The 13,313-nt window shown below is 33.4% G+C and overlaps 1 pseudogene; it reads left to right on the top strand.

Moving 5' to 3' along the window:
• Window positions 1-2,735: 2,735 nt before the first annotated feature.
• LOC149840178 (cytochrome P450 704C1-like) lies at window positions 2,736-8,723 on the top strand (annotated as a pseudogene).
• Window positions 8,724-13,313: the final 4,590 nt, after the last annotated feature.

Raw genomic sequence — 13,313 nt, 5'->3', positions numbered from 1 at the left:
AGAGTACCTCATGAAGTGGGCAACCCCTATGCTCCAAACCTTGCAAGATGGTCCAGCCTTAATAGTAAGAGTGTTGTATCTTTTGTTTGTCATAGATAAATGTTGGAATAAGATAAAACTAATAACTCCGTGCGTGTCGCTGAGAGAGAGAGAGAGAGAGAGAGAGAGAGAGAGAGAGAGAGAGAGAGAGAGAGAGAGAGAGAGAGAGAAAATGGTTTATTTTATCTACCTGTTTCTGATAGTAGACTAGATATTCTAGCAGTTTGTTACTTGATATCTAGGGGTGGCAATCGTGTCGGGTCGGGTTGGCGGGTCAGAACACCTCAACACGAACCCGACCCGTTTACTAAACGGGTCGAATGTGGCAAACACGAACATGACCCGTTTATTAAACGGGTAACCCGACCCGACACATTTAACCCATTTAATAAATGGGTCGGGTCGACCCGATATGATTATATCTCTCCGTTAAAAGATGTTGCAAGCAGAAAATAAGAAGGGGGGGTTATTTTAAGTAAGAAAAAATTAAAAAGAGTTATACTTTTAGCTTGATTTGATGTTAAAAAAAAATAACATTTTTTTCAGATGAGAATATTTAATGCGATTGAATTAACTTTTCACCTCTTTTTCTCTCTCACATTTAATGCTATTGCTCTCAAGTCTTGTCACCTTTGTAGGGCAGGTTTTAAATATTTAAAAGTGTTGTGTATATTTAAAACGGATCGACACGATTATCAGTTTGAATTAAAACGGGTTGCAAATTTAATCATCTCAAAGAACCATTTTAAATATAAACGAATTGCGGATTGACGGGTTCGTGTAAACGGGTTGACCCACCCACCTAACCCGTTTATTAAACAGGTCAAATGGGTTGGCGGGTTGGCATACCCCTAACATGAACCCGACCCATTTAATAAACAAGTTAGGCGGGTCGACCTGTTTATGACACGAGCCCGTTTAAGTCAAACCCGAACCCGACTAAGAAGCGGGTTGGCAGGTAGTGTCAGATTTTGCCACCCCTATTGATATCCAAGGAAAGTTAAAAGGTGGAGGGAGATAAATGGCTTATTATTATCTTCTGTGTATAATGTTGTAGTGGTTTGCTACTTGCTATTAAAGAACAAGTGTCATTTGTACGTTAAAAGTTTTTTTTTACCTAATCTTTCTTTAGAATATATGGGCAGAATCAGTAACTCTTGTGCTTTCTCCTGTTCTCCTAATCCTATCATAAATGTCATAAAAGCAGAAGCCAGGGTATCATATCTAAAAACATAGATGCTTTATAACATTTTTTTTATTGACATTATGTAAGTTAAAAATGTAATTTAAAATTTATATGGCCAGTTTTTTCTTTAAAAGGAAAGTTATTTGTAACTCTCTCTCTCTAAAATGTAATATATAGGTTTTGTTTAGTGGGAGCCGACTTTTGGATCATTGAAATCTAACCTGTATACAGGTTTTTCCGGTGATCCAAAACCAATGGCTATGAAGGTATCAGTTTTTCTGACTCATAAATTCATGTTTTTTAAAAAAAAATCATGATTCAAGAGTCAATTCTCACTAAATTGAGCATGCTAAAACACATCTAATGATTCAGATCTATCATAAAACACTTCAGGACAGAACCACAAATGGGACCTAATATGTTCAGTTCTTTCTCTCTATATATAAAACCCTTATCTTTGAATGGGTTTTTCTTCAACCTCAAACTCGTTCGGATGCACAGTGGAACGCAAACAGAATTACAATATGTTTTTGAACTGCCACTAATTCTCTGTTTTTCTGTCCAGAGATTTAGCGGTGGTCAAGACCACCATTAAAAGTAACGAGCACACACAAAAGCATGATGAAAAGTTGCCGTTCGATCGCACGTGAAATGGTGACGCTTCTTTCAACGTATCTTCAAATACTTTGTGTTTGAGGATACATGTTACTCACACACACACACACACACACACACATATATATATATATATATATATATATATATATATATATATATATATATATATATATATATATATAATATGCCTGTGGGTTGGCAAACTGAAATTTTGTTGGGTCGGGTTTAAGCCGATTTGGGTTGAGCCTTCCTTTAAAAAAACCAAGCCCAGGCCCTATCTATTTGATTTAAAGATGAGTCTATTTTAAGACTTTCCTATTTGATTCAGACCCAATTTGCACTCAAACCCACTAAGGCCATATAGATCTATAATTTTTAGCAATATCTGGACTTGAGATGGGACCTAAATTAAGCTTGGTTAGGTTCGGGTCTAATTTTTTATACCAAAAACTAAAAAGTGAGTTATTAAGGCTCAGACCGTATCTACCCGAGATAGTTTGCGCCTGAACCTTGTAACCAATATGAGTATATGGTTTTTGCTTAGATCGAACCTGAACCAACTTGGCTTGAGATTAGAATTACTTTTAGTCCTCATTCAAGGATGGGTTTGATGAGACCATACCGAAATCCAAACTGAACTCGACTTGGTTACACCCCTATATGCAACCGTGATGCCTGCCACTTTGTGAGAGAAATCAACCTACTTTTAATAGTAAGAAGCACAAAAATTACCAAGTCAACATTAAAAGATAAACAAAATGCGTAACAGACAAGTGCCACTTGTCCATATCTGGTATCTATCAAAACGTAAAATGGGGATCGGCTAAGGATTTATATTCTCTCATCCTTGCACCTTTTTTCTTCACGTTCTCACTCCTCTGAGGGGGTAGCCATGGATTTGTCAGTTTTCCTTGCACTCTTACTTTTGGTTGCTGGAGTCGTATTTTCTATGTTTCATGGCTTAATTTTTTCTAGCAAAAAACTTTACCCAGTTGCAGGTACGAAGCTGAATCAATTCATCCATTTTCAGCATATTCTTGACTACCAAACAGAGCTCATCCGAAAATACACCACCTTTCGAATGATCTGTCCGGGAAGAAACGAGATCTATACTGGAGACCCTGCCGTCGTGGAGCACATCCTTAAGACCAACTTCAACAACTATGTCAAGGTATCGTTTGAACTTAGGCCCCCCATTTTCTCTATAAATGAATAGGCTGCTTTTGCACCAACATGATGATAATGAGAGAGGCTTGTTGTTGCAGGGTGAGTATGAGCACACGATATTCAAAGAGCTCCTTGGTGATGGAATTTTTGGTATCGATGGTGATAAGTGAAGACACCAGAGAAAGCTCGCAAGCTACGAGTTTTCAACCAAGGTTCTCAGGGATTTCAGCAGCAGAATATTTTGGCGCAATGCTGTAATCTTTGCTCAAAAGATCTCGTCGAATATTGTGGCAAAAAGAAGCTTCGATATGCAGGTGAGTGTTTGTGAAATGAGTTCATTTGTGACTGCATGCAATGCCCATCACGCAAAGATGTCGACTGCATGTTGGGGATTCTTTACTTTCCACATTGGACTTTCCTTCCATGAATTTCTCCCTCTCTCTCTCTCTTTCTCTCTCTCTCTGATTTGAATGTTACTAGATGTCATATTCCATAGTCTGTAGTAGCCCTGGCCTTCTTTTAATTTCTCCTATTAATGTTAAGAGCATTTTTAATAAGTAGTACCACATTTTTAGTTCCTGCTTTTTTTTTAGTTTTAAAAGGAAACTTAAAAAATATGCTCTTAACATTGATTACAGTACTATTAAAAACAAACTTAATAATGTTAATAAAGTAAGATTTAAATGGTAAAAACAAACTTAATAATGTTAATAAAGTAAGATTTAAATGGTAAAACTAAACTTAATAATGTTAATAAGGGCAAGGTGTAGTACTATATTTTTAGTTTTAGCTCTTTTTTCTAGGTGAAGATTTTTTTTAGTTAAATATAGTTTTAGCAAATTATAATAGTAAATATGTGAATGGACGGTGATTATGTTAATTAATCAAGATTTTTTATTATTGTTGATTAATCACGAATTGCTGAGGAACTTATATGCTGAATTTGGCAGATTAATCACTATTTACTAATGAATGCAATTCCCGAGGGCTGCTACTATGATCCTTATTTACAAATTGACATGGTTACTATGGTGCTAAGTTTAATTATTATTCTTTTTTTTAGGAGTGCATTTAAGAAAAAGAAAGTCATTTTCACAAATGAAAGTCAGGTTCACATGTATCCTTTGTTTAGAAAGGCATTTGTAGAGGGTACACTCCTTGAGTCTGTATGACCGGACCAGCACTAGCATCAAAATCTCATACGCTGTTTGGGACCATTTAGGACGTTACCTATTGATAGGGTCTGCATGTTTACAATTCTTTACAATAATGCAAAAACAAAGGCAAACCATATGTTTACAATCGTTTTTAGTATTTATGTTTTATAGTTAATGAAATGGTTTATATATAGTAGTTGCATATTTTTTTATGCTTTTAGTTTACACCTTAGAAAATATTGAGGCTTATGCTTCATTTATATTTTTGAAAATTACCTCAATATACTTTCACACCTTTAAAAACCTTGTATGTATCCGTTCCCTTTTATTGTATATAACTGATCCGTTCTAAACTCAAACCTTCTTTAAATGAATTCAATTTCATATCCAAATCATTGAAGATAAAATATAACTTTAAATGTATTAAATTTAAAATGAAATGCAATTAAACAAATAGATATTACATTCAATATCAAGTTCAAATCATAATTTTATTTGATATATAGATCTGATTGGATGAATTTGGTAATTTTCATATTCAACTCATTAACTTTTATTTGAAGCTGAAGTCATCTGAACTGAGGTTTGACTTACAAATCCCATGAAAGTCTCTTTAAGAATTTCATGACATGAAAAATCTTAGCATTTAAAGATAAGAATATGGTTGAAAAGGTAAATTTACTGTAGTAAATAGTGTTAGTATTATGTTACCATTTGTTGAAGATAATTTTAGTGTCTATATAAATCCAAACAACTTTGTAGACTTATCTTAAGTAGGATATATAATATACATGTTTGGTCTACGTTATCTTTATTTGGATTCAAGTATTTTTTTTATGAAGCATTTGGTTGGAGCCAGGTTTAGATCCGACACAGGAATTCTTAATCAGATCTGGTTTTGGACCTGCTCATTTTTTATGGAAGTCCAATCTATTGACAACCCTAATAGTTAGGGATGTCAACAATTCAGATTTGGGTAGGATGTGATATTTAGTTAATTTGATTAATTGGATATTGGCTAATCAGATACAAAGTTGCATTCAGATTAAGAAAGAAAAAGGCTAATACTAAATCCAAATATTTATATGTAATGAGATTCAATTGTCTGCCTAAATTGGATATCAGTTTCATTTGGTTAGATATTTCTATATTGAATCCAAATCTGATTATTAATTGAATTTTAGCTTCTTTAACAAATGCAACTAATCAGAGATGGATTCGGGTCACATGTTAGATAATATTCGACCCATTGACATCTCTAATGATCATTTTTATTTTTTGATGATGAGGAACCCTCTCCAAAGCGAGGGAAAACCCTAGGTGGGGCCCCAAGACCACCCTGCCTTACTTGACATCTCTAATGATAGTTATTCATCTATTTGTATATGACTTGATTACCATTTTGCTCTCATATATGAAGGATCTCTTGATGAAAGCCACACTGGATTCAATTTTCAAAGTTGGGTTTGGAGTTGAATTAAACACCTTTGTTGGATCGTCTGACGAGGAAAGCAAAAGATTCACAAAAGCTTTTGATGATTCGAGTGAACAAATTCTTCGACGATTAATGGATAGCCTCTGGTGGGTGAAGAGGTTTCTGAATGTGGGTGTTGAAGCAAAGCTTAAGAAGAATATTAAGGTCATTGATGAATTAGTCTATAAGTTGATTAATAGCAAAAGAGACCAAATAGCCAGCCAACACCTTTCTAATTCATATGTAAGCTTTTCATTTATGTTTTTCTCATTTCTTTTATTCTTTATTAGTAATGTTAGTTTTTTTTAGCATTAACCTATAGCTCAAAAATAGGGGCACATTGCTTTATATATAATACAAACAAGGCACAAGTCAAAATTTTAATCAAGTTCTTGAAATTAACTTGTCTATACACTAGACACATTTGCGTACCTACATATATGTAGGTGCATGCATACTAGTGCCATTAACAAGGACATGCATCATTACTATCTAAATCTTGTGATTCTTTGTGTAATGAAACTGATATTAATCACAAAACAATAAGTTAATGAGTGTCCATGAAGTTTTGAAGAGTAGATATGTTATATAAAAGGGGTGTTTGATACGTGGGACAAATCCCACCTAGAGACAAAGCCGTTCTAATGAGCAGATTGTCTTGTGTTTGATATTTTCCTACCATAGGGAGAAAATAATTCTCTTGGAGCTGTTTTGTTCCTAAATTTTGGGATACAAAAATCAGACCCTTGAGTTCGATAATTGAATTCCTGACACAAGCCACCAAGTGTGTCCTGTTTGCTTGTGTCCATAGAATCAAATGTGCCCTAAAGGATATGTTTGTAATGGTTACCAAATAGCAAGTGTTTGTGCATATGCATAAAGATTTTTTTTTTGTGCTATTTTATTTTTTACTTGTTTTGGTTTGTTCCTTTTACAAATTTAGTTGAAAAAAAAGAAAGAAGACATACTATCAAGGTTTCTGCTAGAGAGTGAGAAGGACCCTGAGAATATGACTGATGAGTATCTGAGAGACATAATACTTAATTTCATGATAGCCGAAAAGGACACAACTACAGGAACGATGTCTTGGTTTTTTTACATGATGTGCAAGCACCATCAAATACAACTTAAGGTCACCAAAGATATACAGGATGCCATTGCCGCCACTAAAGATATACAAGATATTGCTACCAACAATGATCACCAAGAACAATCCATGGAAGATTTCGCTGAAAACTTGAGTGAGGCAGCGATGGACAAGATGCATTATTGCAGAGACACTCTGACTCTATCATGTTGTTCCTATGGTAATTGGCTTAATTCATTCATTAAGGGTGCTTTTGAATGCTATGGATGCCATAATATATATATATATATATATATATATATATATATATATATATATATATATATATATATATATATATATATATATATATATATATATATATATATATATATATATATATATCGACAAACATTAGTTTACAAATCCCTGAATTTGAAATCAACTGCTTTCTCTAGAGTCTATACAAAACCTATTTGATATAGTCTCCCTCTCTTATGTTGAGCCAACCCATCTTACTATAAAAAGGGAGAGGGTCGCTAAAAAGTATCCTCAGGGTCTCAAATTCAAAAACTTTTCATTCTTTATTTCTCATGAAACACTATATTTGAGATTGAGTTAAAATTTTCAGATTTATCCGAAGTAATCAAACATACCCTAGAACTCAGTCATATCATATCACATGAAGAAAGGTTGTTATGAGAAATGTTCTTGCGCAGGATCCAAAGGTTGCATTTGGGGATGACATTCTGCCGGATGGATTCCATGTGAAAAAGGGAGACGTGGTATTCTATCTTGCTTATGCGATGGGGAGGCTCAAGACCTTATGGGGCAATGACGTTGAAGAGTTTAGACCAGAAAGGTGGTTACAAAATGGAGTGTTCCAGCCAGAGTCTCCCTTCAAGTTCACAGCATTTCAGGTAAACAAAAATCTTAGTATGGGCAATAAAGATAATGTGGCTTGTTTATAAGTTTTCATAAGTACCTCAATATATTGCTCTCTACATCAAAGGAGACCAATTCATATTGTATATAACCGATCATTGGTCCTATTCAATGCCCACCGCACATCTCATTTGAGTTTGAGAGCGGATCCCACATAGATTGAATATAACCACTAAATCTGTTATATATAATAAAACATTTTATTTACTTTAAAGGAAAATTAGAAATCAAAGCAAGAAATACAACTGGGAGTCATGTAAAGCATGACCAATGTCTTGGTAGCCATTCATGTCATCTTTTCTAAATAATAATTAAGCAACCAAAGTGGCAAAAGTTTAGTGGTAAGAGTTTCCACGTTTGTGGCTGTAGAGAGCTGGGTTTGTATCCCAGCAGCCACACTTGTTTTTTTCCTTTTTGGGGGCTCAATTTGAATTTATAATAACACTAAAAAAGTTAATAAACATTTTACATATTTTTAGTGGCATAGCCCTGTTCCAACAGAACCTTGCATTGATGCCAACTACTCTATGCACTATACAATTGATAGATCTTGCTTTTTTTTGTTCCTCTTGGCAGCAATAAATAAATGAATAATATAACCAAAATAAATCCAGATAATGGAAACATTGAAAATATGTAAAAATTAAGTTAAAAACTTTTGTCCCATTATTTTGATATTTTTAATGGTAATTTCATGGTACTTTTAAAGCATCATGATATGTTAAATGCTTTAAATGGTCACTTATAAAAATTAACCTGCATTTTTTTTTATCATCAAAATATACCAGATATTTGTCACTATACTGTGAACTATTCCATTATAAAAGGTTACAAAAAAAAAACTCGAAACTTTACTATCTTACTTGAACTTTCAATGGGCATGCAGGACCTCAGATCTGTTTAGAAAAGGAATTTGCATATCGGCAAATGAAGATATTTGGTGTTGTTCTTCTCCACTTCTTCATCTTCAATTTGGCTGATGAGAAGAAGGAAGTGAAGTACAGATCCATGCTGACTCTGTAAATGGAAAGTGGAGTTCATCTAGTGGCGTCTCCTAGGAGTGCTGCTTAAATAAGGTCGCCATCATCATCATTGGAGCCATCTCCTAGTCTTAGGAAGGACAATCCTTTATCTTGTTTGCAAACCTATTTAATATTAATTATTTTTTTGAAACATTTTGCTTTCTTTTCCACATGCCTAAAAATAATGCTGAGCTTTATATCCTACATTTTAATTACTCGCATATTACAATCATTTTTCAATCATAAAGGGGTCAGATACATTAGATTAACATAAGAAAGCATTCTTACTTTCTCATGAAGGAAATTATATTAGAATGCATGATCATGCTACAGACAAATATCAAAATATGTGTAGCACGTATAAACTTGATGTAGTTTTTCTCAAACTTTACCTTCCTTTATTTCAGAAGCACCCTACTATGAGAGCATTTATGTTTATATTGTATATAAACCAAACTACCAGTTATATTCCATCGTCACCAGACAGAAGTGTGCTGTGCATGACTCCCCATCCTGTATCCCAAATGAGATGCATGGTGGAGATTGAACATAACAAGAAATATGATAGCTGATCTCCCTTAGTTTAGGATAACTTATAATTACTTGTTTAATCTTGACTTCTCTTTTTTTTATTGGCAAGCGGGGGTTAGGCAGATTCCCAACCAGGTTACAATGAGATTACAAAAAAAGGATTAAGTCTGGGAACCATTTAGGAGGTTTATCTTTTCAAATGAGATCCTCCTGGAAGATATCCAGCCTAACAGGGCAATAACACTGAGATACAAAAAATCAAGAAATGATATTTGACTTTAGTGATAGGTTAAGGATTATCCTTAACATGTCCTCTCAAGCGCAACCCTCCATTGTAGATGTTGGTAAAGAGATTAGCAAGCTGGTCTTTAGTAGAGATAAACCTAACATCAAGATAGGGATGTAAATGGTATCAGATCCAATTAATTGGATATTGGCCTAACCAGATTTAGATTTAGATTTAGATTTAGATTCAGATTCAGATTCAGATTCAAATTCAAATGGAGGAAAGCTCATACCAATTCGTTTTTTTTTCTTTTTTTAAATGCAATTTGGATTCAGATATCCATCAAATTTGAATACTCATTGATTATAATCAGACAAGGTTCTGAATTACCAAAACCCAACTAAATGGAGTTGGATTTGGACAAATATCAGATAAAATCCAATCTATTAACATCCTTAAAAAAAAAATCGTTTTGGTTGAAAGATGATTCCTTGCTTCTTTGATTGGCTAGTTTATTGTTCACAGTAGCCCCTTTGAGAATGGGCATAAGTTTTGTTATATTTTAAATCTTAAATAGCCTACCAAATCTTATGAAAAAGGGACTCTTTCTCACATGAGGTTCACAAACGTACGTCCTTCAAGGGTTTTACCAACCTGACAGGTAGTGGCATCCCTTCTAGGTGTATTCTCTAGTGAGCGGAGGGACCTTAAGGGTTTTACCAACTTGAGGTCAGCCAATCTGCTATGGATGATGGAGGCATTCTTCCCTTGGATTATCCAATTCTTGCCTTTTTTTATTTTTCTCATTTTGTAATTAAAATTTTATTTTTTCTGTATTTTCTATACTTTTTTTTGAAAGGCCAGGTTTTTTTATACTACTTATAAAAGGGCAATCAGGGGGCATTAGGGAACCAAAAATTAGTTATGTTGTAACAATTTAAAATTTAAAATGTGTTGGGTCTACAATTATTTGCTAAATTATTTAGTTTTTTTTTTATAATATATGACCCTCGTCAGCCAACACCTTCCAAAATGAATGGTAAAATTCTTTAGTTTTTTATTTTCAATTACTAAATTATTTGGGGTTTAATTGTAGTATACTGAGAAAGAAAGAGACCTATGAGACGGTATGGAAAGAGACAAAATTTAGAAAATAGCTATTGATGATGACATAGGTGGGCCCTACTTTTTGTGCAATGAATGGTGGAGATGAATTCCACGATCGATGAAGATGTCAAAACACAAAGAAAACGTGTTGGAGCAGAAAACTTTTCCCAGATTAGTTGATTAGGTGGGCCTCATATTTATTTTGAAAACATTACAAAAAATGAGGTATGTTGGCCGCCATTTTAAATGGCTAAAATATTGCTGCATTTTTGAAATATGATGGTTTTATCTTTGTTTTGAGGAAAATGTTGCACATGTTTTTAAATGGTTGTTTCTTAAGGAAAATGGGGTTTTCATTTTTCATATATATATATATATATATATATATATATATATATATATATTTGTGTCCCATTTTACATTTTTTAATTTTAAATTTATTTATTTTAATAATATGTACTGATAAAAATGCAAAAATAAAAAATAGAAGTAGTTGTTATTTTCCCGTTTGAAGCTTTTACCCCCATAAATATCACATCTTTTTTCAAGAAGTGTTTTCACAAAAGAAACAAGATGTGGGATCAGGTGAGAGTGCACTTCTGACGGTATTCTATCGTAGCACTTTTGGATACCATTGACCTCAAGATAAATGACATCCAAAACATGTACGAATGAGATGGCCATCACTTGGATTTATGATTTATTTTCTTGCATTTTATGGTTTTATGATTTATTTATAAAAAATATAAATATAAATATAAATTTATATTTATATTTATATTTTGTTTTTTGGTTTGTATATAAATATATTGGATTTTTGTTTTTTGGTTTTTTGGTTTTTAGTTTTATGAATATGAATTCTTGCATTTTGGTTTTTGGTATAAAAATATGAATATGATTTATTTTCTTGCATTTTTGGTTTTGGGTTTTTATATAAAATGAATATGAATATGAATATGCATTTTAGGGTTTTTGGTTAGTATATAAAAAAATATGAATTCTTATTTTTTTCTCAAATTACCTATTTCTCAAAATATATGATTTTAAATTAAGGTTTTTTTATAGTTAATTTGATTAGGGTTTTCTTTGATTTGATTAGAATTTCTATTTTTATTTTCTATGATTAGGGCTTTGAATCATATTTTTTTTAATTAAGACATTTTTTATTTTTTGGTATTTGGATCCAATTCGAGACTAAAATCCATGATTTTAGATATACCTTCATAATTACATCCATATTCAGGCCAAAAATCCATAATAAACTTGTTAAAACATGTAAAATGATGGTCGGATCGGGTCATACAATCCAAAATAAAGTAATTTGACCCATTATCCATGTTTGTCCATGTTGCCCGCGCACAACGTTGGACTAATCTAGTGACCGGTTCAAACAAACATTGGACTTTGGAACATAATATTCGAGTATGGTTCAAACAAACATTGGACTTAGTACAATTGTTACAGAACGAATAGAACCAGTGATATGTTCGTTTTGTTCTTCTGTTCCGTAATTTCATGGATAAGCCATCAAACATGCCCTAAAGGTGCAACTTATGAGTTCACTTTCCCTTTTTCTTCCATGCCTCTCAAAGGAAGAGAACACAAATTTGATCACCTTTTGATTTGAAAGATAAGGGAGCAAATTATACAAAATTTATAAAAGATGCCAAGTGTGTTTAAGATTATCATTTATGCATTGCCACCCACAACCTCTTTAAATTATAGCACACAATTTGTTGGGGTTTGACTCAAACTATCTCAGGTTACCTACATATTATCCAACATTTACCTAAGTCACAAGGCCTTTACTCATTCTTACAAATTTAGTCATGCATTAAAGAGTGTGAGAATTTCTCTTGATGGGTGCTACCCTTACTGATAAATCCCATTAGAGGCATATCAATTTGAACTTTGATTTTGGATTTTGGATCATGAACTTTGGATTTGTATTTCGATTTTGGTTTGGCTCAATCCAGTTTGATTTGGTTTGGTCTTTTGCCATTCGTTTTAGAACTTTGATGTCTTTATCCCTAGTGTAAGACCAGTCTTGCATGACTCTGCTTGGTTTGGTCTTTGACCATTCTTTTTAGAACTTGGATGTTTTTTATCTCAAATCTAAGACTGACCCTTCACTGACCCATTTATAGACTTTGACCAAAACTTATTACACAATGAATCCATTTTAGACCTTGTTCGGACCTTCTCAATGTCTTTGCATGAGTAAGGATGGTAGTAGAATGGGAAAACGGACCCCCACCCCGCCTCACCCCATTTGGACCGAGGATAAAGGGAATGAAATGGGGGATGGAGGTGGGGATGAAGGTTAAAATTCATCCCCATGCGAGGATGGAGGCAGGGATGGACTTACACTTTCCCCCGCCCCGCCTCACCCACCCCACCCCTCCCCATTAATAATATTACTAAAATACCCTAAGTTAAGTAATAAAATTATACAACAACCACATTTATATATACTACTAACTTATTAACCCTAACTCTAAATCTTATTAGACAAAATACTATATCATCCTTATCGTCGCCGCTTAGAGGAGAGAGAGAAGGCAATTTTTGGTTTTTTTCTTTTATACCATCTTTGAGAAGCGGCAGCCAAAATCCGTTTTTGTTCTGTAGAAGTAGAAAATCTAGCCCTAAGTTCTATACATTTGAAAGGATTATGATATCTCACTCTTTTTTTGTTTCGCCATTTTCTGTTTCTTTGTGCAAGTTTCTTCATTTAGTATGTTAAATCTTTTTTCAATTTGGGGTACTGAATTG

This window comes from Nuphar pumila, chromosome 4 (genome assembly GCF_984573655.1).
Source record: "Nuphar pumila chromosome 4, dmNupPumi1.hap1.1, whole genome shotgun sequence".
Taxonomy (NCBI): Eukaryota; Viridiplantae; Streptophyta; class Magnoliopsida; order Nymphaeales; family Nymphaeaceae; genus Nuphar; species Nuphar pumila.
Note: the sequence above shows the minus strand (reverse complement) of the source record. Positions and strands in the feature narration are given on the sequence as shown.